Source organism: Mya arenaria, chromosome 9 (assembly GCF_026914265.1).
Source record: "Mya arenaria isolate MELC-2E11 chromosome 9, ASM2691426v1".
NCBI lineage: Eukaryota > Metazoa > Mollusca > Bivalvia > Myida > Myidae > Mya > Mya arenaria.
Genome location: NC_069130.1, coordinates 19,301,745 through 19,327,125, shown reverse-complemented (window position 1 = coordinate 19,327,125; position 25,381 = coordinate 19,301,745). Strand labels below are relative to the sequence as shown.

The 25,381-nt window shown below is 35.7% G+C and overlaps 1 pseudogene; it reads left to right on the top strand.

Moving 5' to 3' along the window:
* The first annotated feature begins 926 nt into the window (after positions 1 to 926).
* The window catches only part of LOC128202735 (protein mono-ADP-ribosyltransferase PARP12-like), a 35,327-nt pseudogene continuing 10,872 nt past the window's right edge, over positions 927 to 25,381 (top strand).

Below are 25,381 nucleotides of genomic sequence, written 5' to 3'. Positions count from 1 at the left end.
AGGGACTGATTGACGGAGTGCGTGAGTAAGTGAATTAATGTGTGGTTGTAGTCAGTGTATATGATAACGGATGATGAAATGATAAACAAATGAATGGATCGATGGACGGACGGACGGGACGGACTGACGGACGGACGGACGGACGGACAGACAGACAGACGGAAAACACACGCAAAGGAAATAATGGATGAATGAATATGTATTATTTATATAATAAGAGTGGGCAAATGAATTTAATATCAATATGTAATTGGTGTTTTAAGCAGTGTTTATGGTACCATTAGGAACACTTATTACACTGTTTTTGGTCTGGCTGGCAAGTTACATACACAATAGTTTTCAGTTGATGTTCTTATATCTTTCCGCCGTTCACTGATAGTCTTTGTTGTGCATTGAAATTTCTTATTGTTTCAAACATCATTAATGTTCTCGGAGTTTAAACGAATTAAATATACAGTCAGAACAAGGTTTTTGTCGAATACAGAAATATGTAGCATGTTCCATTGCCTAATTATTATCCACAACCTACTACATCGTTTTGTTTTTTAATGGTAGGTCTGAAGATATTTTTTGTAGTCCTGGTTCCCGTATTCTTAAATGATCATTTATACTAAACTTGAACACTTTAAACAATCTATTTTTTTGCCCTTCAAGTTCTCTTATTTCTAGAACTCGTCCATTGTGATCAAAGGCACACATCCAGGAGAGCGCATGCGAATCCCTCAAAACCCTTCCTAACAGTCGACTTGGTTACATACTTCCACTATTCGGACTAAATAAGTACATAATAGAACATAAAATAAGTCTTCAATAAATATTTTCATTTTACTAGTAAGAATATATTGACAGCAATTTTGAATATATGGTCAGCAGTTTTCCTCAATTTATATTTCGTCAGTTAAATTGTCAGCATTTTAGTATGGATAGGATAAGTCACATGAAAGTGTACGTGTCGTTTTCAAATCCTATAGGTAACAATATTTAAGATGAATTTTTGAAAACGATAAGAAAAATAATTAACAATGTTTGAGTGTAAATTAACGTGTCATGCCATAACGCATGCCTTGAAATATTGTTTGATGTCAATTCGTTTTCTTTAGGTATACGTTTGGGTTTTTTCTCCACCTATCTAAGCTACTTTTGATTTCGATGAAAGCGAAAGTAGCTTAAATATGTGGAAAAAAACACAACTAACGCAATTGACCTATACACCGATTATTGGTCAGTGTCAATGGTTATTGTTTTTTTTGGAATTCGATTCATTGTTGTTGTTGTTTTTTTTCAAATAACGGGTTCAGTTCAGTCTTGTACTGATAAATTAAATTTATGTTCAGTTGCTTTGTTTATTCATTCTTAGGAGCTATACATTTTTAGGAGATATCTCGTAATGGGCTGTCTGTCTCACGGAACATTCTTAGGAGATATCGTTTCAAATAATCAGTCTGCCTCACGTGACATTCTTAGGAAATATCTTAGTCAAGATGTTTGGTAACGTCAATGCACTCTATTCAATATTGTATCCAGTAAAGAAATGAGACAATAGCATTTAGTTATTGGACACAGATAATAGATTCATCTCATTTGATAGTCTTTAGGTCAGATAAATATTAGTTCAAATTAGTTGAATGTAGCCATAAGCTAGAAAAGAAGAGGAAATATAAAGACGGCTAGTATACATACATTAATTTTTCTGAGAGAGTTCTTTGTCCGATGGGACTCAGGAAATGTACTGGAAAGTGTGGGTACATAGCGGAAATTCACCAGAAAAGAATGGTTGTCCATGAAATTTCGAGTGATTTCCGCAGATTTCAAAACATTCTTCACCTTCAACATTTTCTGCTTATATTTGGGAAACATGTAAAAACTATATAAAAACTATATATGGTAAATTTTGACTTTTTTCTGCCTATTTTGCTCTGATAAAGAACTTAAATCATTTGTCTACAAAAGTTGGACTGACCTTTTTTCTGTAAAGACTTCTTTTTTAAAGTTTATCTAAGCAAATATGAAGTTATCCCGTACGAAATAAATGGGAACATTCTGTTAGAATTTGGCATGTATTGAATGCATAATGCCCTGACTATGGATGAAATAAGTTTTCCATTTAATTAAGACAACGCATAATTGCTTCGGGACCGAGAATCATCGACAGTTCCGAGCATAAAAAGATCCATGCGTGTTTTATACATATTTGCAGATTGTAAATTTGATCTTCAGTCAACAATTTATTTCAGAGACAAACCAAAAAAAGCTGGTCCAGGATTCTGCAGACACTGTACCGGGAATAGAAACACAGACCGAATGTCCATGTAAGTGAATACAGTATTACTGTTTAGAACTTATGTACGGTAATGCATGCCTTTGGTAAAATTCTGCCAATTTATTCAACATTAAGGTCATAAAAGGTATGTCTGATTTAATACGCTTAACATGCATGTCTTATTGTGTGTAGTCAATGACCTCACAAAAATCACAACCAGTAATGAGTAACTGACCTTGCACTTGCAACTCTTATGAAATTTTCGAGGAAGAAGTCTCGTATTTCATCCCAAGCATTTGATATGGTCATATTTCTAGCTGAAACTGGGCGTTTTATTTCCACTTTACCACACATACCTGTGTCGCACAACTTCCCGTCAGGAGTTGCTCCTAGAAACCTCATTATATATAATGAATCCAACTTCATTGAAATGCCGTAATATATATTTCTCAAGATACCTCTCCTTTGTGGGTTTTTCATGTCGTATTCCATATTCTAGAGACTGGGCCTTGATAGTTCTATTTTCAAACATTGAATTCAAAAAATGCTCAGATGGAGCAGACCTCCTGGACAAGACTTTCCCAAAGTTTCAGGCCGTCAAACGTTTTAATCTTTCCTTAATCCAGCACTCTGATAATGCCTGTGATCTTGTTGTCTTTTCTGTGTTACTTGGGTCTTCACAGTTTGTGTGGTCATTTAATGGTATGAACTCTTTCAGTAAATCAAAATGTGCTGCATTTAAAACAAAGGTAGTCCCACACTCTTGAAAATTGGTAGGCGTCTGTTTTACACATCTTGTCCAAGATATAAAAGAACTGCTATGCATTTGTTTTAAGGGACATCACCATTGGATATGTTTGCACTAACCGTTGAGAATGCTTCCCTAAAATCCTTTGTCACAAAAAAGTTCAAGTTAAAGAATAACAGTCTGCACTTTCATCAAAGTGTAGTGAAATTCAGAGTTAAAGGAAACTGGTGGGAATTAAACAAACTTTGATTGTCGATATAGCTCTGCTCAAAGAATCAAGAGTTAAAACTTTGTTTAGATATTATATAGGAATTATATTTACACGTGTTTTTAGCATTATTGTCATTTTTAAAACCAGAAGGTTTTGAAATGAAATATGAGTCTGGCAAAAGAGAGCTTAATGATTTTCAACCAAAAGATGCATTGTTTTAACAGACTGCGACATGGTTTCGGGTTAAAATATATGGCTACACGATTTGGGATTTCTACTATTGTAGTATAAAATGCATGGATTGATATTATTTATTTAAAGTTCGGTCAGTTATCCATTTGGCCACATAAGGACACAATTATAAAAAAAAACATGCCAGAAGACTATCGAAATGTCTTCTCATCAACATTAATAATAATGGACGGTACAGAGGTGAAAACTCAATAACCCAGTGCACTGTCATTACAAGTTCAACTGTACATTGACTATAAATCTTCAACAACTTTAAAAGGGTTTGATAGGTTGTGATCATAATGGTTGTTTGATGTTTGTGTCAGAGATATTCACTGGTTCTATTTTTGATAAGGCTTTAACTAAACAATCTTGCATTAAAAATTAACATTCCACCATTTGGTTTAAGTGGTATACAGTTTAATGTTTCAGAATCAACACTCACAAACAAAATAGCAAAACATAGAATTCATATTGAGTGTCACATTTGCAACCTTAACACGTACAAAATATTGTCACATTGCATTCCAACTTCATTATTTAAACGATTAAATAAAATCTGGACAGTTTGTTGTCCTCTCACACTCTTCCATGATACTTTTGTCAATGATAAGAAAAAATCCAACTAATACACTTTTGATCAACGAAACAATTGACCTGTAAAACGATGAATCTTTTGGTAAAAATCATGGGATCATAATATATATATTGTAATATGTGTGTGTTGAACCTTTTATTATCTGATATGTTATATTACCTGGTACATAGTAAAATAATATTACATTGAATAAACCTTTACTATTCATTACTGGTGTATTATGACAATTTTCACAATGTCACCAGAACATAGATGATTACCTGATATGATAAAGCTGATTCAATCTGTACATCACCAAGTGATGTTGAAACTGTAGGAATATATCGTAACATTATACACTCCAGCGGGGTTCCTTTTAGATTAGACAGATGTAGCGTGTCTTTAGGCTCTAGAGTTAACATATGAGGCTTGTCGTTTTTCTCATTGAAGATCAGCATCTCGTGGTTACATGTCAGATACTTTCCTCTTCTAAAACTTAAATATCATGAATATAACCTTGTAGAAAGTAATTTAATCCCTTTTCTATGACCTTTTCCGATAATTTGGCTTGATCTGGTAAAGATTTAACCGATTTATTGTCCGGAATCGGTATCTGATGCTTTCTTGGCTGCGAGTGCCGCCATTTTGATTTTACGCTTGGAGTGCGTAGTAACAATATCTAAGGGGGCGGAGCTTATCTTGGTACTTCGTATTGATGTATTCTGTTAATTTAGAACCATATTGATTTAAATTAAGGAAGTGGTGTTATATTGATATTACTATTAAAAAGGTAATAACTTAACACAAATAATCACCATAATTAAATTAGGGCATGGTATAACCAAGCTCTGTTTAAGGTCAAAGTCAAACTTAGAGGTCAAAGGTCGTTTGACAGCTTCATTTTCTTGAACTACTTGAATGATTTTAAAATAACTACCCACACATGCTCACCATAGTGAGACAATGTGCAGAGCGCATGTTAAAACCAGCTCGCTTAAAGGACAAGGTCACACTTACAGGTCAAAGGTCAAATGACAATATTCAACACATTGCTTCGATGTGCATAGGGGGAAACATCAGTTTTAGATTACAAAAACAATCGTCTTGTTTGTTATGATTTAAAAAAATAAGTAAAGTTTCCAACAACTTGAGGCTTGCAATAATATATTTTCCAGATTCATTTTATTAATTTTTTCTTTGAATAAAAATAATAGTACTGTGGAATGGCTAAAAAATCCATTGAATCTCCCCAGTATTCCGCAATGTCTTCCGTTTTGATTCCTGAGACATTTTCCATGGAATATCCAGGGTATTTAAGTACAATTTCTAGAGTGTTTCCAGCAGTACTTGTTTCGCATCAAATTCTCATATGCCCCGCCCCCCCTTTCCAGCATTTTTATCACCCAGACAAACGAAGTTTGAAGGATGTATATTTGAGTCACCTTGTGGTTGGCCGGTTGGATGGTCGGTTGCCCGGAGGAGAACTTGTAAACTACTGGCTGGAATTTAATTTATTTTTTAACTTCAAGCAATGACAGAACATAATGAGAGAAAGTGGAGTGTAAATGAACCATAACCCTATTTCAACTAATCACAGAAATTTGTTATTTTCCCTTTTCCGAAGCATAACTTGAAAACTACGGGGTGGAATTTAAATTATTTGTATACAACAGTAAAACTCTATTTCAGGTAATCACAGAGTTATTGACCTTTGCTATTTTTCCTTTTCCGGACCATAACTTGAAAACTACTTGATGGAATTTAATTAATTAAACTATATTCAATGGTAAAGCATAATAAGAGGAAGTGAAATGTAGTGTACACGAACTATAACTCTATTTCAGCTCAACACAGTTATTGCCATATGATAGTGTTTCTTGTCCGGAGAAAAACTTGAAAACTTATAGATGGAATTAAATCAAACATCATACATTGGTAAAGCACAATGAGAGCAAGTCCAGTGTACAAGGAGAACCATAACTCTATGACACCAATTTTACGTTTTCTTGTCTGCGTAACTTAATTACTCAATTAATGTTAATTATAGAACACATTTAGGTCAAACATGATGAATGGAAACAATCGGAGTTATGGCCTTTTTCAAAAAAAAAAAATAGTTCCCGTGTCCAAACGGCATTCGGGGTTATCCGTCACTCCTGTGACAGCTCTAGTTCCACTGGTAAGGACTGCGTAAAGTAAGTTCGAATACTCCGTTATTCCGCATGGAATTTCCAAGGTCAATCCGGAAAAAGTACAAATGTACAGCAGTTGCAAGATACTCATTTGTGTCTTCTTATGTTTTTGCAAGTAAATTATGACATTTCAATGATGTGATTGAATACATATTTCTAAAGTACATGAATATAAATGATCTTTGAAAACATGATAGTTCAAGGAACTTTTTAACATGGGTTACAACGCGTCATGACACTGTTTGGTGAAATGTACAAAAAGCATTTGCTACATCAATATGTACACAAATATATAATTCAAGGTATGCAATAACGAAATTCTTGATGTTTCCGGTCTTGAATTGAAAGTAGGTCCCTCCGCCATGCTGCATACAAGCTTTACTAACGTGCCCTTGGTGGGGTTATTTCGATCTGGACTGGAAACATATGATAGATTTCATTATTGAACTATAAATCCAAGGTCAAATTCGCTGAATTTTAAATTCCAGTCTTGAAGTTCAGAAAATTTTGTTCGCAAAAAAATAAAGCAAGTTCACAATTTATGTCTCTTTGAAGGCTTGAGAACCATTCATTTCTAGTTTGAACTAAGACCTAACAAAATCAATTGTATGTTTTGGAAATCCTGATCCAAATGTTCCATTTCTAAAAGGTCGAAAATGACTGATCTGTATTGCCTTAATTGATTTGCTGCGGAAATTCACTGTGCAATCGAAATCACACTTTCAGAGCCATACAAGATACGAAACGTGAAAGAAGAATCTAGCTATAAGTTGTTATTCTCTAATAAGCCCGAAATTTCTTTTAAACATCTCCTGTCATCAATAGTTGCCCGTATAAACAGCAATATTTGTAAGAAAAGATAACATTTGCAAGAAGATGATACAAAATTATAGTATTTCTTCTAAAAAGAAATCAATGCAAAAAAACCCTACCTTTTATACCTATAACTTTTGGATAGTTTACCTTAAACCGAAAAAAATGTTCTGCCTAATGGGAATCATCATTCTTAGACATATTTTGTTTCACGAAATATACGTCAGCTAAAATTGACCACATGCTGTATTATAAGCAAACTACTCACTTCTCAAAGACTACTTTATATATCCAATCTATGCCACGGTAATTTTGCAATGCACTTCCTATTTCGTATCTCTAGCAAGATTGTTATCTTAACCGACAGTTTTAAGTTCTGGTGTGAAAAATGATCTTGAAGAAAAGTTGTTCGTTACAGATATATTGGTTAACTTTCATAAGGTCTATTAAACATTCTCTTTATTTAAAACGTTATACATGTAGGAATTGGCATTATATTATAATATTAAAAGAATCATCTTATTGAATTCCCTGAGATCGAAAAAGGAATGATTTTTTACAATTATATATCGTTTCATAAAAGACAATTAGGTTTATTAGCACTTTAAACTAAGATGTTGAGGCTAGAATGACATGGCGCTGTTATTTAGTGTTATTTTTATATTCACAAAAGTATTTCTGTGTTTATATGTATGGTGGAAAAAAAATATTAATTCAGTTTCAGGTCACGCATAACTTGCATCATTCATCTAATGTTTGAAAATGGCGATGAAAATGGACCCAGAGTATGATGATTTTGTTCGCGATGTGATTGAAATACTGGTGTCACAATGCAACAAACAGATGAGATTGACAGATTTGCATCAATGTTTGAAGCAACATATGAACATAAAGCAACTTGAACTTCTTCTAAGAAACTATGGCGAACAATTTGAGTCGTTTGAAGATGAAGTTTTATTTGTCCGTCTTGTTATCAAAGTTACGTTATGTGAAATGCATTGTTCAAAACAGACTTGTCCCGGAAAAATCCCATTCTGCACAGGCTTACATGTTTGTAAGTTTTTTATTTTATCTGGAAACTGCAAATTCAGTTGTTGTCATTTTGGTCATGACCTAACAACTTCTCACAACATGGAAGTTTTGAAACAACACTTACTGGATCAGTTACCAACGTCTCTTGTAAAAGATCTCCTGAAACATTCCGACACAAGAAACGCTGCAGCCATTCCAAAGTTCTGTAAGTTTTACAACGTGGGGGGTGGATGTAGGAATGATGAAGCTGGAACACCATGCCCGCATCTGCATCTATGTAAACACTACTTAACAGGGGCATGTAAATTCGGAAAAAAACTGCAGAAGAAACCATAACCTTCTTGAACGTACAGTAACAAGTATCTTGGAAAAGCATGGTTTTGATACGAAAAGAACACCAAAGGAGATGTTACCGGAACTAATAGAAATAATGCAGTCAAATGACGGGAGTGACTCGGAATGTGTTGGATCTGCTCCTAAACAGATGTTTGCAAGGTTTGTACATTGGTGTTGGGAATCGGACCAAATTTAAGTATCGAATATCAAAGAATACAACCCATCAATGATCCATTGAATATCAATAATTTTCATGCCGGTAGAAACACTTCACAGTTTGAATTTAGCTTCATTATTTTGAAATTATAACAACAAATTTCGTCACTTGAATAGTTTGGTGGAACCTAATATTTAAAAATAAAAGTGATTTTTTTTTCTAAAATCATTTTTATGCCCACACATAAATGAGTGGGGAGTGGCATACATATTTGTTATTTTTGCCGTCCGTTCGTGCGTATGTGCTTGAGCCATGCATATGTTATTCCGTCCGAACTTGTATCGCTCAAATTTGCAAAACTATTTAACCAAGAGTCATAAAACCTTAGGGGAATGCCAATGTGGTTCATGAAGTTGTGCACCAGGGATTTTGTTTCCCGCTGCACTTAGTCAAACCTGAATAAATAATATTACCTAGAGGAATGTTACCTTAGAGGAATGTTACCTTAAAGGCATGGGGTGATGAAATAGTGCACCTAGGATTTCGTATCCCGCTGCACTTAGAAAACCAGAGTTTTAGTCTTTGAAATAACAGTATTTGGCGTTTCTAGACTTACGTCGCTCAAAACTCCAAAACTACGTTACCTACAGTCATAAAACCTAAGGGGAATGTAATTAGGGTAATGAAGTTGTGCACTTGTAGTATTGTTTGCCGGCATACATAGTTTATCCAGAATAATGGCTATTGAATAAGCAAAAATTGGCATTTTTTTACTTATGTCGCTCAAAACTCCAAAACTATATTACCTACAAAATGGAACCTAAGAGTAATGTAATTGGGGTGATGAAGTTGTGCACTTGTAGTATTGCAGCTGCACATAGTTTATCCAGAATTATGGCTATTGAATAAGCAACAATTGACATTATTGGACTTTTTGAATTTGTGTCGCTCATAACTTCAAAATGATCAGTCATTCACTCATGTGATCTTTAAGGGAGGTGTTTGATGCTATTAAGTTTTGGAACATAAATAAATTGCCCTTGCATTGTAACAAACGCGGCATATGGGGGCATCCGTGTCCTAATGACACATTTTTAGTTTTGTATATAATGTCTGACCAATAACTTTAGAAAACTTTTGTCCAATCATCAACAAATCATATTTCCAACAAGTTTTATAACCAGTCTGTCTTTGTATGGGCATGTCATCATTTAAAAGTTTGTAAACAAGCCATATGGCTCGATTTACTTGAGGGTTATCACCCTTTAACTTTAAAAATTACCATAGATCGGTCTTGTCCGATCAATTTCTTTAGAAGCCAGTGTCTTATCATCTTATTTGGTCAGAATGTGTATGGGCAAAATATCAATATACTGGTCAAGTTCAATAACCAACCATGTCGCTCTAGTCATCCCAGAGTTATGACCCTTGAATTTTCAAAAACTAAATTAACAATGTCCTCTCTCTAAATTGAGCTAACGTACTAGCAGTTATCATAAAAAATAGAATGAGGGTATTTTGCAACAGATTGCGCTCTTGTTAGCACTTCTATGAAAAACCCAGACCTCTCCGGAAAACATATTGTTCTAAGCAGACTAACATATTGGTATGTTTTATTTTAATTATAATATTGTGTTCTTGTTTGCACTTACATGAAATTCCTCCGATTAAGAAGCTAAAATACATACCATTAATCAATAAAAAAACAGAATTGGTTCCAAGCAATAACTTTCTATATCGGATATTTCTCTTTTTCAACAGAGGCAGGCAACTCCCGGATACCCTGACAAGACCGATGTCAGGCATGACTATACAGGGCAGTGGAGTTTGGCCAACTTTCAGAAGACCCCCTTTGTCTCCTGCACAATTAGGCGGAGGTAAGAAATAGTTGTATATGTCAATTTATTTCTTGATAAATTTACGTAGTCAAGTACCAAAGCAGTCAAGATATTTTAATATGTTTGAAGTCATGATTGTCAAGCAAAATCTACCCATGTCCAGAACGCTAATAAGGTCATGAGTTAAAAGCTACATTACTACGGCAAAAACATACCTATGCGCCTTGGTGAACTGAGAAAGGCGTCTGAGATGCAAAAATGCTGAAAAGGTTGAATTATAAAAGTAATCTTTCAACAGTATTCATAGATCTGGGGCAATATGCAATAATCTACTTATATTCAACTTTATTTTAAAAGTAAAAATTTCAGTGTTTTGATTGGACTGTAAAATAAATTTGCCAATTAACTGAAGTATAAAATCTATTTTGATTATGGTCCCTGATCTATAACATTTGACTTATATCATATATATCCAATAGTACGTGTGTCCCATGTTCTTCAATTTAAGCAGTACCAGTGGCGCCTGGCAGACGAATCCAAAACCCAGCGATACCTTTTTATTGGCAGAGGACTAGTTCAAGTCCTGTTGTCAGGTATGCCTTAGGGAGGTTGTATATCGTATTCGGGTTTATGGGCACATCCAAGTCCTGTTGGCAGGTACGCATAATGGGTACCTAAAGAGTGTTGTGTATCATTGGTCTTATGGGCACACACAATTCCGTAAATCGTATACGGGTTTATTGGAACGCCCGAAACCTGTTGACAGGTCTCCCTAAACGGTGTTGTGTATCGTACGCCGGTTTATGAGCAGGTACTGTTGGCAGGTATGCCTAAACGCTGTTGTGTATCGTACACGGGTTTATGATCACGCCCAAGTCCTGTTGGCAGGTCTCCTTAAACGGTGGCTGTGAATAGTATGCAGGTTTATTGACAAGTATGCATAACGCGTGTTGTGTATCGTACCCAGATGTATGGGCAGGTATGCGTAAGGGGTGTTGTGTATTGTATGCTGGTTATTTGGCAGGTATGCCTTAAGGGGTTGTGTATCATATGCAGGTTTATGGGCAGGTATGCATAACGCGTGTTGTGTATCGTACCCAGATGAATGGGCAGGTATGCGTAAGGGGTGTTGTGTATCGTATGCAGGTTTATTGGCAGGTATGCCTTAGAGGTGTTGTTTATCGTATGCAGGTTTATTGGCAGTTATGCCTTAGGGGTGTTGTTTATCGTATGCAGGTTTATTGGCAGATATGTCTTAGGGGTGTTATTTATCGTATGCAGGTTTATTAGCAGGTATGCCTTAGAGGTGTTGTGTATCGCATGCAGGTTTATGGGCAGGTATGCCTTAGAGGTGTTGTTAATTGTATGCAGGTTTATGGGCAGATATGCCTTAGAGGTGTTGTGCATCGTATGTATGTTTATGGACAGGAATGCCTTAGAGGTGTTGTTATCGTATGCAGGTTTATGGGAACGTATGCCTAAGAGGTGTTGTTATCGTATGCAGGTTTATGGGCAGGTATGCCTTAGAGTTGTTCTGTATCGTATTTAGGTTTATGAATAGAAGTGGCTTAGAGGTGTTGTGTATCGTGTACAGGTTTATGGGATGGTATACCTTAGAGGTGTTGAGTATCATATGAAGGTTTATGGATAGGAATGCCTTAGAGGTGTTGTGTATCGTTTGCAGATTTATGGGCAGGTATGACTTAGAGGGGTTGTGTATCGTATGCAGGTTGATGGGTACGTATGCGTAAGGGGTGTTGTGTATCGTTTGCAGGTTTATGGGTAGGTATGTCAAAGGGGTGTTGTGAATGGTTAAAGGTTTATGGGCAGGTTTGCCTGAGAAGTGTTATATATCTTTTACTGGTTTATGGGCACGCCAAATTCCTATTGGCAGTTATGCCGAATGAGTGTTGGGTATCAGGTTAGTGTTTATGGGCACGCCCTAGTCGTGTTGGCAGGTATGCCAAAGGGGGCTTGTGTATCGTATGCAGGTTTATGGGCACTTATGCCAATATTGTGTTGTTTATCGTATGCAGGCTTATTGGCAGGTATGCCTAGGAGGTGTTGTGTATCGTATTCAGGTTTTTGGGCTGGTATGCCTAAAGGGGTATTGTGTATCGTATGCAGGTTTATGGGCAGGTATGCCCAAAGAATGTTGTGTATCGTATACAGGTTTAAGGACAGGCATGCCTAAGGGGTAATGTGTATCGTTTACGGGTTAATGGTCTGGTATGCCTTAAGGGTTGTGTAAGGTTTGCAAGTTTATTGTCAGGTTTGCCTTAGAGGTGTTGTGTATCATATAAGGGTTTATGTGTAGGTAGCCGAAAGAGGCTATGAATCATATAAGAGTGTATGGGCAGGTATGCCTAATGGGGTAGTGTATAGTACCATATGTTATTGGCAGGTATGCCTGGGGAGTTGTGTATCGTATAAGGTTTTATGGTAAAGGGCATTGTGTATCGTGTTTGGGTTTATGGGCACGCCAAAGGCCTGATGGTGGGTATGCGTAATGGGTGTTGTGTAACGTATATGGGTTTATGGGCATGCCCAATTTCTATTGGCAGCTTTGCCTTTGGTGTGTTGCGTATGCGGATTTATGAACACGGCCCAGTGATGTTGTCAGTTATTTGGGGTGTTGTGTATGGTATTTGGTTTATTGGCAGCCCAAGTCCTAATTGCAAGAATGCATATGGGCATGTTGTGTATCATATACGGGTATATGGACACGCCAAAGTCCTTTTGGTTGTCTATGGGAGTTTGTGTATCGTTTACGGGTTTATGGGCATGCCCTATTCCTTTTTGCAGGTATAACTTTATACATGTGTGAATCGTATACGGGTTTTATGGACACACCAAAGTATACACATCGTGTGATATGTACTGTTTACGGGTTTGCAGGCACTCCAAAGTCCTGTTGGCAGGTATGTGTAATGAGTGGTGTGTATCGTAAACGGGTTTATGGGCACACCAAAGTCCTAATGGCAGGTATACATATCAAGTGTTGTGTATTGTAAACGGGTTTACGGCCAAGCCCAAGTCCTGTTGGCAGGTTTGCCTGTGTGATGTGTTTCGTATACGGGATCAAGGGCACGCCCAAGTTCCATTGACAGTTACGCCAATGGGATATTAGGTATCGTATAAGGGTGTATGTGGAGCCAATATCCCATTGGCATGTATACATATGAGGTTTTGTGTGTCGTTTACGGGTTTATGGGCAGGTCCAAGTCCTGTTTGCAGTAATCCCAATGGTGAGTTGTGTATTGTATAAAGGTCCATGGGCAGGTACGCCTAAAGGAGAGTGTGTATCGTATTTAAGTTTTTGGGCAGAATTAGAACTAGTTCTGGATTCTTATTGTATTTTCGAACTTGAATGTGATATCTCCTTTCAGGTTATAAGGCTCGTATGTTATTTTCTACTGCATTATTTTGAGAGGTTATAACTATTCTAACCAAAGTAAGAAAACATGGATTTGGCATAATTAGACATAAAAATCATTGACGTAACATTGCATACAGACAAATATCATAACGGCCAAACATTTGAAAATTTGAGACTCCGAGTTTTTATTCATGTCATCATGAATGTAGTCATTTCGAGACTAAGGGTTTTTAATCATTTTACCATGAAAATGAAATTGAGTTATTTCTATCCCCAGAATGGTATCAAAAACTGACATCCTTAACATGAAGATATGTATTTACAATTTGAAGGTGAGTGTACACATGTTTCTCTGATTTTAAAAGGGAAGAACTGCAAAAATTATTAGAAAATGAACAATAAACATGGTCATGAATAAGGTGCGTATTTTGACAAGGAATGTCATGACTAGAAACTGTGCCGGATTCACTGGCGTCATCACCCTCCGAGTCTCCCTAGATCAGGTCCTGCAACCCAAGTTGATTAAGATCGACATCCATTCCGATATGGAAAAGATCATCAGGGGAAGTGATAACGACATGCTTATCCTTGTAGGTACAGTGAACGTTGCCATCCTTTGTAAAGACCTTTGATGTGTCCAGATTTGATTTGACCAGCTCACGCAACTTCATTCTCAATGGTGTGAGATCATCGGTAATTAAAACATCACTAAGGCCCTCTGCATATTTAAGATATTTCTTTAACTTGAACACTCTCATGGTGGTAGCTCTTGAGATGAAACGGACAATGATCTGAAGTTTTTTGTTAGATGGATTTATTTTGCTTCAAGGGGTGGCAAGATTGATGTTGATAGTGGACGTTTTGACTAACAGTTTAAGAAGGTTATTTAGAATACAGATCTCAACACTTAAAAGTAATCAGAAGTAGAAACGACAAAACTGTTGTCTGCCGCTGAATGTATCGAATTACCAAGACAATACAGAGGAGAATACAAGTAGTTGGAGGATCAATTTAAAAGAAAATCAAGTATGACCGTATGTAAGATTTACAATAAAAGAACGAAATGATACTCTTATATAAAATTATATATTATATGTTTTTCATTACCTCTTTTTAGGACCCATAGCAGATAAGCTAATCTATTGATCCATAGCATGGAATTTGCCTAAATCAGACGAGTTAGATTAATTATTATTTCAGCTTTTGGTGAATAAGTGTAAACAGATAGTTCACTCTTACTGATGGTAGATAGCCAAGCATCCAATAGTTCGATAAAGGCTCGTTACACAATTTTACATGTTGATGTAAATATAGCCTAATTTTTACTGGTTCTATAAACTGTCAATACCAACTTTCACGTTCTGCGTGACTGTAAATAGCCTAACCATTAATGTTACAATATACTGTAGATGCCAACTTTCACGTTCTGGGTGACAATTAGAAGCCAAACGAAGACTTTTGAGTTGCAGCCAACAGTTTAAAAAATAGAAATCTTGATACTTTTAAGACTAAAATCTGTATACTCAATACCATTTTTGGAAAAGGTTACAGGAAAACCCCAGGGAAGTGTACGTTTTGTTTTTCGCATCATTTATTGGGAGCATTATCTAAAATAATTTTTCGAAGACAATATGTAAATAAAAAGCAATGTACTTGTCATTTATAAAGTATGCATTGACATCTTAAATTTGTTTTCTTTCGGTATACGTTTGTTGTTTTTTTCTCCACATATTTAATTAAGCTACTTTCGTTTTCAATGAAATCGAAAGTAGCTAAAATATGTGAAAAAATACGCACAACAAAAGCCACAGATCTATAAACCGTGTATAGGTCCGTGTAAACGTGTAAGCTACATGTTTGTTTTTTGAGTTAGATTCATTAGTGATTTTTTTCCAAATAACGGGTTCAGTTCACAGGGACAGGTTGCGTTGTTTTGACAAACCCCTTTGACCACGCCCTCACTCCCCATTTTTTTTTAAATCCCAGGCTTATTAAAAATGATGGTATTACCAGTGATAACTTACACAAACATTACATACCTTGTAAAGGAAGAGCTCCAGTATCAAATCTTATCACAGATGTAAATGGATTAAATATGGTTTTCAGGAACGTCAAATGATAGTCTTCTTAGTCGGTCGTCAGTCAAAGTCTGCCTCTATCCTTTTAGTTTGTTTCCTACATCAGCTTCTATAAGACCGATTTATTAAAATAGATAAAGTGATTTGTTCCCAGATCACTACAGTAAGTTATCACTAGTAACAGGTCCCCCATCATCATTTATAAGCCTGGGAATATTTTTTTTAAACTGGGGTGGGGGGGGGGGGGGGGTGGGGGAGTGGTTAAAGGGGTGTGTCGAAACAAGGCACCCCTGTGGTTCAACTTAGCCTTGCACTGATTAATTTAAAATGATTTTGATTTGCTTTGTTTCATACACTCATGGATGATATAGATTTTTAAGGAGATATCTTAGTAAATTATCAGTCTGTCTTACGGTATGTATACATTCTTAGTAGCCTAAAAATAATAGACGTTCAATACGGGAATTTTACCTGCTGGTAAGCCAAAATCTTTATGGGAAAGCCTATATTTTGTATCTGAACTTGACATTGCATTTCTTGATATTGGTAGCAATGATTATGTGACCATTCTTTGTCCACTGATCAATTAGTTCACAACGTAATCTTATTTGCGAATTCTTTAGTCCAAACCGGCAGCAAAAAGGTTGTCATTTCTGAGATGCTGGAGCGTTGTGATTAAGTTTTTTAATAAAACGGCAAAGTGTTGTTGGCCTAATATTTTGGTATCATTGCAGAAACAACTTCAGTTCACGGTTCACACAAGACTTTGTTGTCAAAGATGGGACCCTGGTATACACAATGACCTTGGCATGCCTCGATATTAAATGTCCATACGCTGTGCCCTATTTTGCAGAACGGCGTCTGAAATAATCTAGACGTTGTCACATTTCGGACGTCTGGCTACATTTCATAACAAATGTGTATCAATTTTTGCTTTGATTCATGCTTATAATTTGCTGTAAATACATTTCCAGAACACACCCAAAGGTTGATGCTGACATCTCCATTGTCTTTCGTACCCTCAACACGGTACAACAACTCCGTGAAGTCAATTTTGATAGACAGTGCCCTTGTTTGTGTGCCTGCATTGTTCATAATCCTAAGGGCAAGTATTTTTTTTTTGGTAATTATAATTACCAAGTCAGATGAATGCTTATCTTTATGCGCGATCGGTCAAGGGTCTTGTTACTCCCCCCCCTCCACCCCCAAAAAATTTCTGACCTTTTAGAGGGTTAATTTCGATGAAATTACTAACCTATAACAGTAAATTATTGCAGCAGCATCATGGGAAAAACAAATGCAAACACAGCGATTGGTGGAAAGAGAAAACTGGGACAGTCTTCACAACCTCTAGGAAAGAACAGCAGACTGGCTACTTTACTAGCAGGGTCTATAACTAAAGACAAGAGTGTGCTGGCGGAGCTCGGGAAGCTTATATCGACAACTAAAGCTGACGGTACGGCCAAATCAACCTATAATGTTTGTTCTTCTAACTCTTCTCAGGCTGATATGTCGTCTGTTGAGGAGAACGAGCACAAGAGCGCAAATATAACATGGCTCATTCCAACAAAAAATAAAAAAAAGTTTCAAAAAAATTCAATCTGTGAGAGTGCAGCTTTAAGTTAATTATAGGAGTAGAATCTGAGTGTTTTGATTGGATGAACTGTAATATTAATTTCCCAATAGACTGAATGCAGTTTGGGGGTTTCTGACCAATTCTCCCAGACCCATTTCGAATGTTAAAAAAATCCAAAAGGGGAAAATAAAATTCCCAATATTTATTTATCTTTTAAACTTTATAACAAGTTGGATCCTTAAACGAATTTTGTATGGAAGAGATGGCGTTGTCTTAAAGAAACTAACTTAACTCACAATATATCTTTTCTGTCTTCTTTTAGAAGCATTCTTGAGGCAGCCGAAATCGGATATGACATCAACATCTGCAGCAGGCAACATCCTTAACACGAAGATATGTATTTACCACTTGAAGGTAACAGTGTTTCATTATCACATCTGTTTTTGAAAGAAAATAAGTCGTGTAATCATCATTGCTTTTTAAATAATTAAGTTGTGTCATATTATTGGTTACTCAAAAACTGTAATCTTAGGTCATAACTCTAAAAATATAAGATCCTTATAAAAAAGTATAAGCATTGTTTGTGCGCTTTTTTACTGGGGAATTTGTGGTTATGTAGCTTTTAATTGATTATGAAATAAAGGCTAATAACTTTTCATCTGTAAACAAATCATATGCCCTTTTGCTTGATCATTAAAGTAAAATGAGTAAAACATAGTAAAGCATTGAATTTTCTTTTTTTATCTTTTTTCATCAACTAATATACACCCTGAGGTGTGCAATGTCAAAACTGCATACGTCTCTGTAAACACATTCTGTTCTATACTAACATATTTCATCAATGTTTTTTTCATGGTAATGTGAAGTCTTTTTATTTGTTGCAGAGTCGGTGCGTGTACGGGGCACAATGTTCGGATATCCACTGTGAATTACCGTACCAGTGGATATACAAGTTTGATGACAGTCCTAACTGGGAAACAGTCCATCCCCAGGAAAACGAATATATTGAACTACAATACAGCGATCCAAATAACGATGAATACGTCATTATAATTATTAAGTATGTTTGTCTCTTTAGTTTGACAAAAGTGTGAAAGAATATTTTAAAGAATAAAAAATGTTAAATTATGGAACTGAAACTGTTCTGTAAAACTGTCTGATTATTTCATCAGCTAGCCTGTCTTAACAATAAGAAAACTCTAAAATTTTGTGTTAACCTTAGTGTTGTTTTCAGCATTATTGTGTAAAAACCTTTAAAGGGCCTAGACACCGGATGTTTGAAAAATCGGCAGATTTAGTATTTTCTCAAAACAAGCCTAGAATGTTCAATGTTTTCTACTAGGAGGCCGATGATACATCACTTAACATGGTTAAAATAATAAACGCAACACTCGTGTTGCAGTCCCATCTGTGTTTACCGTTTAAAATAGCACATACCGGTTTCCCAGTTTAAATCATATCTGTTTAGATACAAGATACAAGAATCTTTATTTAAAGTCGCTTACATGTTTTTAGTACAGATAAATATACGGACGATATTTTAAAACTTACTGGGATTTACGTGGTAGTCAACCGTAGTAAATATCGAATTGGAAAGATGCGCGTAAACTGCATAAGATGCATGTGTCGTAAGCGATGTTATGCATCAGTAATTAAGATTCAACGATGGCAATGTAAGTTTTTGACAATGTACTTTTTCTCTTGCACTTGTATTATCTGGTGTCTAGCCCCTTTAAACCTTAGTCATAACTTTAAAGTCGTTAGTAAAATTCAAATGAAGGTGACTTAACATGTGGCCAGAGAGAATACACAAACATGTTCAGCAGGGGCCATATGACAGAAGCATCTTAAGTTCAAATTGAACATTTTCCTTAAATTAAACAATTTCATTAAATGTTTTATTTCACTGGTAGAAATTGAATTGTTTGTGTATATTTTGCATTTAAGATATTTAGATTTAAGTTAAATGCATTTTAAAATATAAGGTTTTTTATTCGGGAAATATAACAATTCCAATATTTACACTCTTATGAAGTTATGATGCTTCAGTTATACGGACCCAGGTCCGATAACTCTAGCTTTAATAATTGTGGATTAATCCGCCATGTTTGACTGGGGCGAGCATTGACGTTCAATCCGCAGTTCTCCTGTTATCATACATTTATCACTGAACTGCAGTAAAACGAGTGCGTAAATTTACAAACTACATTTTAACTGGCTATACCACCTAACCAAGTGTCAGCGTCAGCGCAACGAAAAAACATTTTTAAGTCTTTATTCTGAGAAAACCATTCATTTTCCACAGAACTGATCACTAAATCAATAAATTTGCAATACTTTCTAAAGCGTTTTATGCTGACTGCTAAACATGGCAGGCACATGTTCGTTACTTTGTCTGACAGCGTTGTCCTCGTGCACATGGTCATGGTCTTTGTCACATTTGCAAACAGTGTTTTTTCCAGTTTTAAGGAAATGGTGGTGTAACAGGGTCGTTTTGACAAAAAGAGGAAAATACTAAGAAGTAACAGTATTCATATAATGTTCAATTTGTGTTTAAAACTTTTAGTCAACAAACATACAGCATATTCATGAATGGAACAATATAGCTACATTTGCTGTTAAGAGGTCAAAATGGAATCACATATATGTTTTCATGAGGGGAATGGGGCTGAATGTTCTCTATAGATAATTGGGTCAGTTGGTCCAAGGTCATTGCGACCTATACAAGAACAATTATGATGTAAATTCTGGACATGCAACATATCCGATTCTAAATTTTGTAGTAACTATAGTTAATCTTATTACGACTCTATCTTACGTTATTTGTCTTCCGCCACAGTGGCGTGTCGGTGCAACTGAATTTCAAGACCATGAAAGCACAGGATGGAGACAAGCAACTAACATTCCTTCGGTTGTCAACAGAGACGTCGGCCATTTTGGATACACAACCCTTAGCAACCAGTTGGGAGTGGTTCTGGAAGGATCCGATGGGTGATTGGAAGAAATATGGTGATGTAGGTGTAAATTTATGCTTTATGTTTCCTGCTTAATGTTTGAATCCTATATTCAAGAGACATGTTAGCTTGACTATTCGAAGAATTAGGAAAGCTATATCACCTACCCTACCATCGGCGTCGGCGCAACACCTTGGTTAAAAATCTGCAACAAAGCATACTAAGTCAGCATCTCAATAAATGGAGTTTAAGACAAGCGTTTCCAACCATCCAACCCATTTAATTTATCATGTGACATAACTCTATCTTAAATTTAATGTAAATTCTTGACATTTATTATTCAATTTATAAATTTTAGTTTTGCTTGTAAGTACACATAAAGTAATCTCTCAGTGAATACCTTATGTATTGCATTGAAACCTAATACAAAAGTACTCAACTATCATCCCCACTTAAGCAATCAAGTAAGATAACTCTACTTTGCATATAATGCAAATTATGGCCTTTTGATATTTGACTTAGAAAGTCTTGTAAAATAATTTCAAATAACCACATTTAAGTCAATAACTCATCAAATACTTCATGTATTGGATTGAAACTTTAGCAATATGCTCTCAACTATTCTCAACCTATAGACCTACTTAATGATTCATGTTAGATAACGCTATTTTGCATCTAATGCAAATATAACCCTTTATATTATTTGACTTAAAATTCTGGTTACAGTTTTGCATGTAAGCGCACATAAGATTAAAAATATCCAGCAGCTACTTGATGTATCCATTGAAACTTTATACAAGGACCCCCAACCATCCAACATTCTTAATGAATCAAGTCAGATAATTATCTTGCATGTAATGGAAATAATGGCCCTTTATTATATGACTTAGGAGTTTTGGTTAAAAGCGGTGAAATAGTCAAACACATTGTCTGTTTGACAGCTCATCTTTTCTGTATTGCCTGCAAAGCATGGCGTCATCCATGGTGTTGGCATCACACTTTCGCTTGAGATAAATAACATATATTTACAATCGCCTAGATCTTTGTCTTGATAAAACTTGAAATTCATATTGTATAACAAACGAAGTAGTATGATGTCATTGTTTATTTCAATATCAAGCTCTAATTGGATTACAGCGCAATGTCATTTAACGAATAATATACGACGTTACAAAATCAGCTTTTTCTTTTATACAAACAGATGTTGTCGGTTACACCTCTTTGAATGCCTAGTTTAAGCCTTCTTTAAGTGACCCCCACCCCCCCCCCCCCCCCCCCAAAAAAAAAATGTGTTATACACAACTTCCGTGTACCGTGTATTGATCTTAATCTGTATTGCCTTATGCTGTCTATCAGAACTGCGATCTGAGTATCCTGCTGTGCAGTTCTAAAGATTTAATTATAGAAATAGATAATACATCTTGTCTTTTAGTTGTTGTATTTTACAAATAAAATTTGTATTATTATTACAATTCCTTAGAATAAGAATAAGAGTAATGTAATATATAAATAGGTCATTAATATGATTTAACCAGGATGCTTCACAATTTGGATATAACAATGGTGACCATACATTTAAAGTGGATTTAAATATATATGTTAAATGACTAGTTAAAAAAACTTATCACTTTTATTTTTTAATTATTTATTTTCAAACAGTTTGATGAATAAATAGATGAGCTATGCACATTGTTTATATATATTAGTGTGGCAATGAGATTATCTACTCTAAAAGTGTCAATCCTAAATCTCCCTGAGCCAATATACAAATACACAGGAAATTGGTCCCTACTGTGACACCAGAGCAATAAGCAGAAGATGCACAGCAGACCCTACCTATTAAAAGCCGCGGACTCTTGTATTTTTTCAAACACACAACATAAAAAATTAATCGGTCATCCCGCCATGAACGTTTTTCTTTTTAAACATAAAATTTCATTAATTTTTTGACAAAATAAAGCTTCATAACATCAGCAATATTTCTCCTACCTTAGATAAGTAGATCCAAAATTAAACAATGCTCGAAATTCTTATCTTGCCCACGAGCAAAGATAAAACAAGTACCAAAATGGAACTCCTTTTTAATGGTCATCACATTGTAATTACCTCCTTTGTTGAAGACTGTCGTCTGTAGCATCATGTCGTGTAGCAATATTTAGAATGCTAATTAATTATATCTGGCTTCAAATGTCACCATAAAAAGGTTTCCACGCACCTTTCAAGAACGATGCTTCACCCTCCTCAGTACTATTTAAAGACCGACTTGACTATTAACATTATCTGAATCACTGCGCGCATATTCATGACAACCACGAATTATCCCATCATTATCCATACGCATTTATTTTCACTATGCACAAAAGATTTCCAGCAAAAATACATTGTTACCTCAATTTTGTTGAACAGAGGTGGGAGAAAAAGCATCTTCCTTAGCCGCTCGTGTAAGATAGGTTCATCCCAACCCTCTCGCAGGGTGTTTTGCGGAAACACGGTAAACCTCGTTTCCGCAAAACACCCTACGCTCGGGTCGGGTTGTACCTATTTTTCACTCACGGTCATGGAAGATACTTATAATCAGGGATATTAGCAAGAAATAGCGCTATTACCCAGAAATTGATCCTGGCATAAAGTATATATATATTTGAAAATAATTATAAAAAAAATAAACCGACCTACCCTACCTTGTTCTTTTGGCGATGTTACCCAAAACAAATCAATGTTTAGGCCCTATATAAAAATGAATAGTAGCAGTGAAATTAATCTGATTATGAATTCACCGAGAAGCATTAAAGATGCATTATCTAAATCTGCAGTACCACAATTAATGCAATTGTTTTAATTTACCGGAAAGGATGAATAAATATCGAAAACAATGGTTCGTATGAATGATACCGTGTTTAATTTGAATGAAATGTAAAGAAACGCGGTACGACTACATTATGCGACGATAGTTTAACACTGAACATTTTTAAGGACCCACCAGCCATTTGATTAGTTGTTCGTTTTGATAAACCCCGGCATGCGTCGCTCCATACTGCATTTATCTTTATTAATGTAAAATATATGTAATTCATACTTACCTTTGTCTATTCATGGAAAGATATTTTGAAGTTTTCAAACCCGCAGTCCAACAGTCTTACTAAGTGTTCTCTCTCCCGCTGCGTACATGCTGAAAGGCTCTGCAGCGTATACATCCAGATCCAGATCCAGATCCAGAACCTTGGCATTTTAGGCCAGTGCTTAGCGCCATCCTGATATTACAGACGGGCTAGCCCTGTGTCCATCATGCCAAGATCATTAATAGTCACTAAGTGTTGTTAGTAATATTATCCTGGATAAAGTCCATTTTTTCAAGCATTGTTCATGCAAAATATTTAATAAGTACCAAGTTATTCAGTAAATTATTGATGTACAGGTTTAACATTATTTGCATAACATGTACTGATCTCAAACCTGTTGTTTTATGGCACTAACACAGCAAAACGTAATAACTCTTGTCGGGAATTTCACAAAGTTCACATATTTTCTTTGTAATTCAGCGTGTACACCGCCATTTTACCTTTGAATCTTGGGTAATCGTGAGATAGTTTTTGACCTTTCAAGATTTCAAAACTTGACAAGTTATTCTTACTTGAGCGTTTGAATCATGTCGTTCCACAAGGTGATAATGTCTCTTAGTTAATAATCCATTATTCACATGAAATGCACTGATAATTTATTGTTGTAATCCAGTGTGATGTTTTAAATCCTTTTTCGGAAACTTCACGGTCATTTGACAGTTTGTCCGCCATCTTGAATATTTTACAATGGCTGTCAGCCAATCGGGTCATTTGACCCGATTCTGGGTCATTTTCGGTCGGGTCAATTTGGGTCAGGTCATTTGACCGAGATTTTCGGGTCATTTAACCATAGGAGTATATAAGGCCGTAAATTTTCAGTCTCAGGACAGTCGAATTTGGATCATTGAACAAGCTGCCTGCATATTATTCTTAAAAGGTTAAAATCAACCTAAATATTTAAATAGACAATAAATAAGTAAATAAACTACTTACAAGTAATAAATTAACAGGCAACGATTTTATATTGAGTTTGTAAACAACTTTATACTGATAATACTATTTTACTGTCTTACTTCGACGTGCTGTGCCAACGTTCATATAAGCCAACACGTTTTGCTGTGTACGGTGCCGCTGATTACTACCGTATATTATATCTGATGTTTGATGTCTTGATGCATATATTTATTTGCTCCAAAAATAAAACGTAAAACGTTCATTGCGTCGTCATTTTGGCTAGGTCGTAACATTTATTGCTTCAAATACTTGGTCACCCTAAAAGGGACAGTTGATAGCGTTGACGGACCACGGGGCTAGGTCGTAACATTTATTGCTTCAAATACTTGGTCACCCTAAAAGGGACAGTTGATAGCGTCGACGGACCACGGGGCTAGGTCGTAACAGTTTTCACCTATGAAATACACGGTTGATCACTCAAAATTTATGTTTTTGTCTAGATTTTAAATACGATTGTCTCTGAATTTTCACGATGCATATGGATTCCGTTCCACAATCTCGAGCCAGGACATAGAACAAGCTTACATCTCAAACCCTGATGGCCAGCTTCAGTTTAGTACTCAAGGGAATGTGTATGTACTAGACTTTGTAAGAATGTTGCAGTGTAACCTTATCTTCAAGACCGAGCGAGAAGTATCAAGGCGACCAAAGTTCGTTTCAAACCATGAGTTAGAAAGTCGCAAGAAACAGTAAGTCACTTTTCTTTTACAATAAATGTACATTTGGTATTTTACTTCAGACATACATAGGTATAAAATGAAATAAATATGATCAAAGTTTGCCGATCATCTATGGGATAATCAGCAAATTCTTAAAATCGATTTTCTCCCACCTCAGATAAGTAGATCAAACAAAAAAACATGCAAGAAATTCTATTCTTGCCCACGGTCAAAGAAAAACTAGTATATTTAGGATGCTAATTAAAT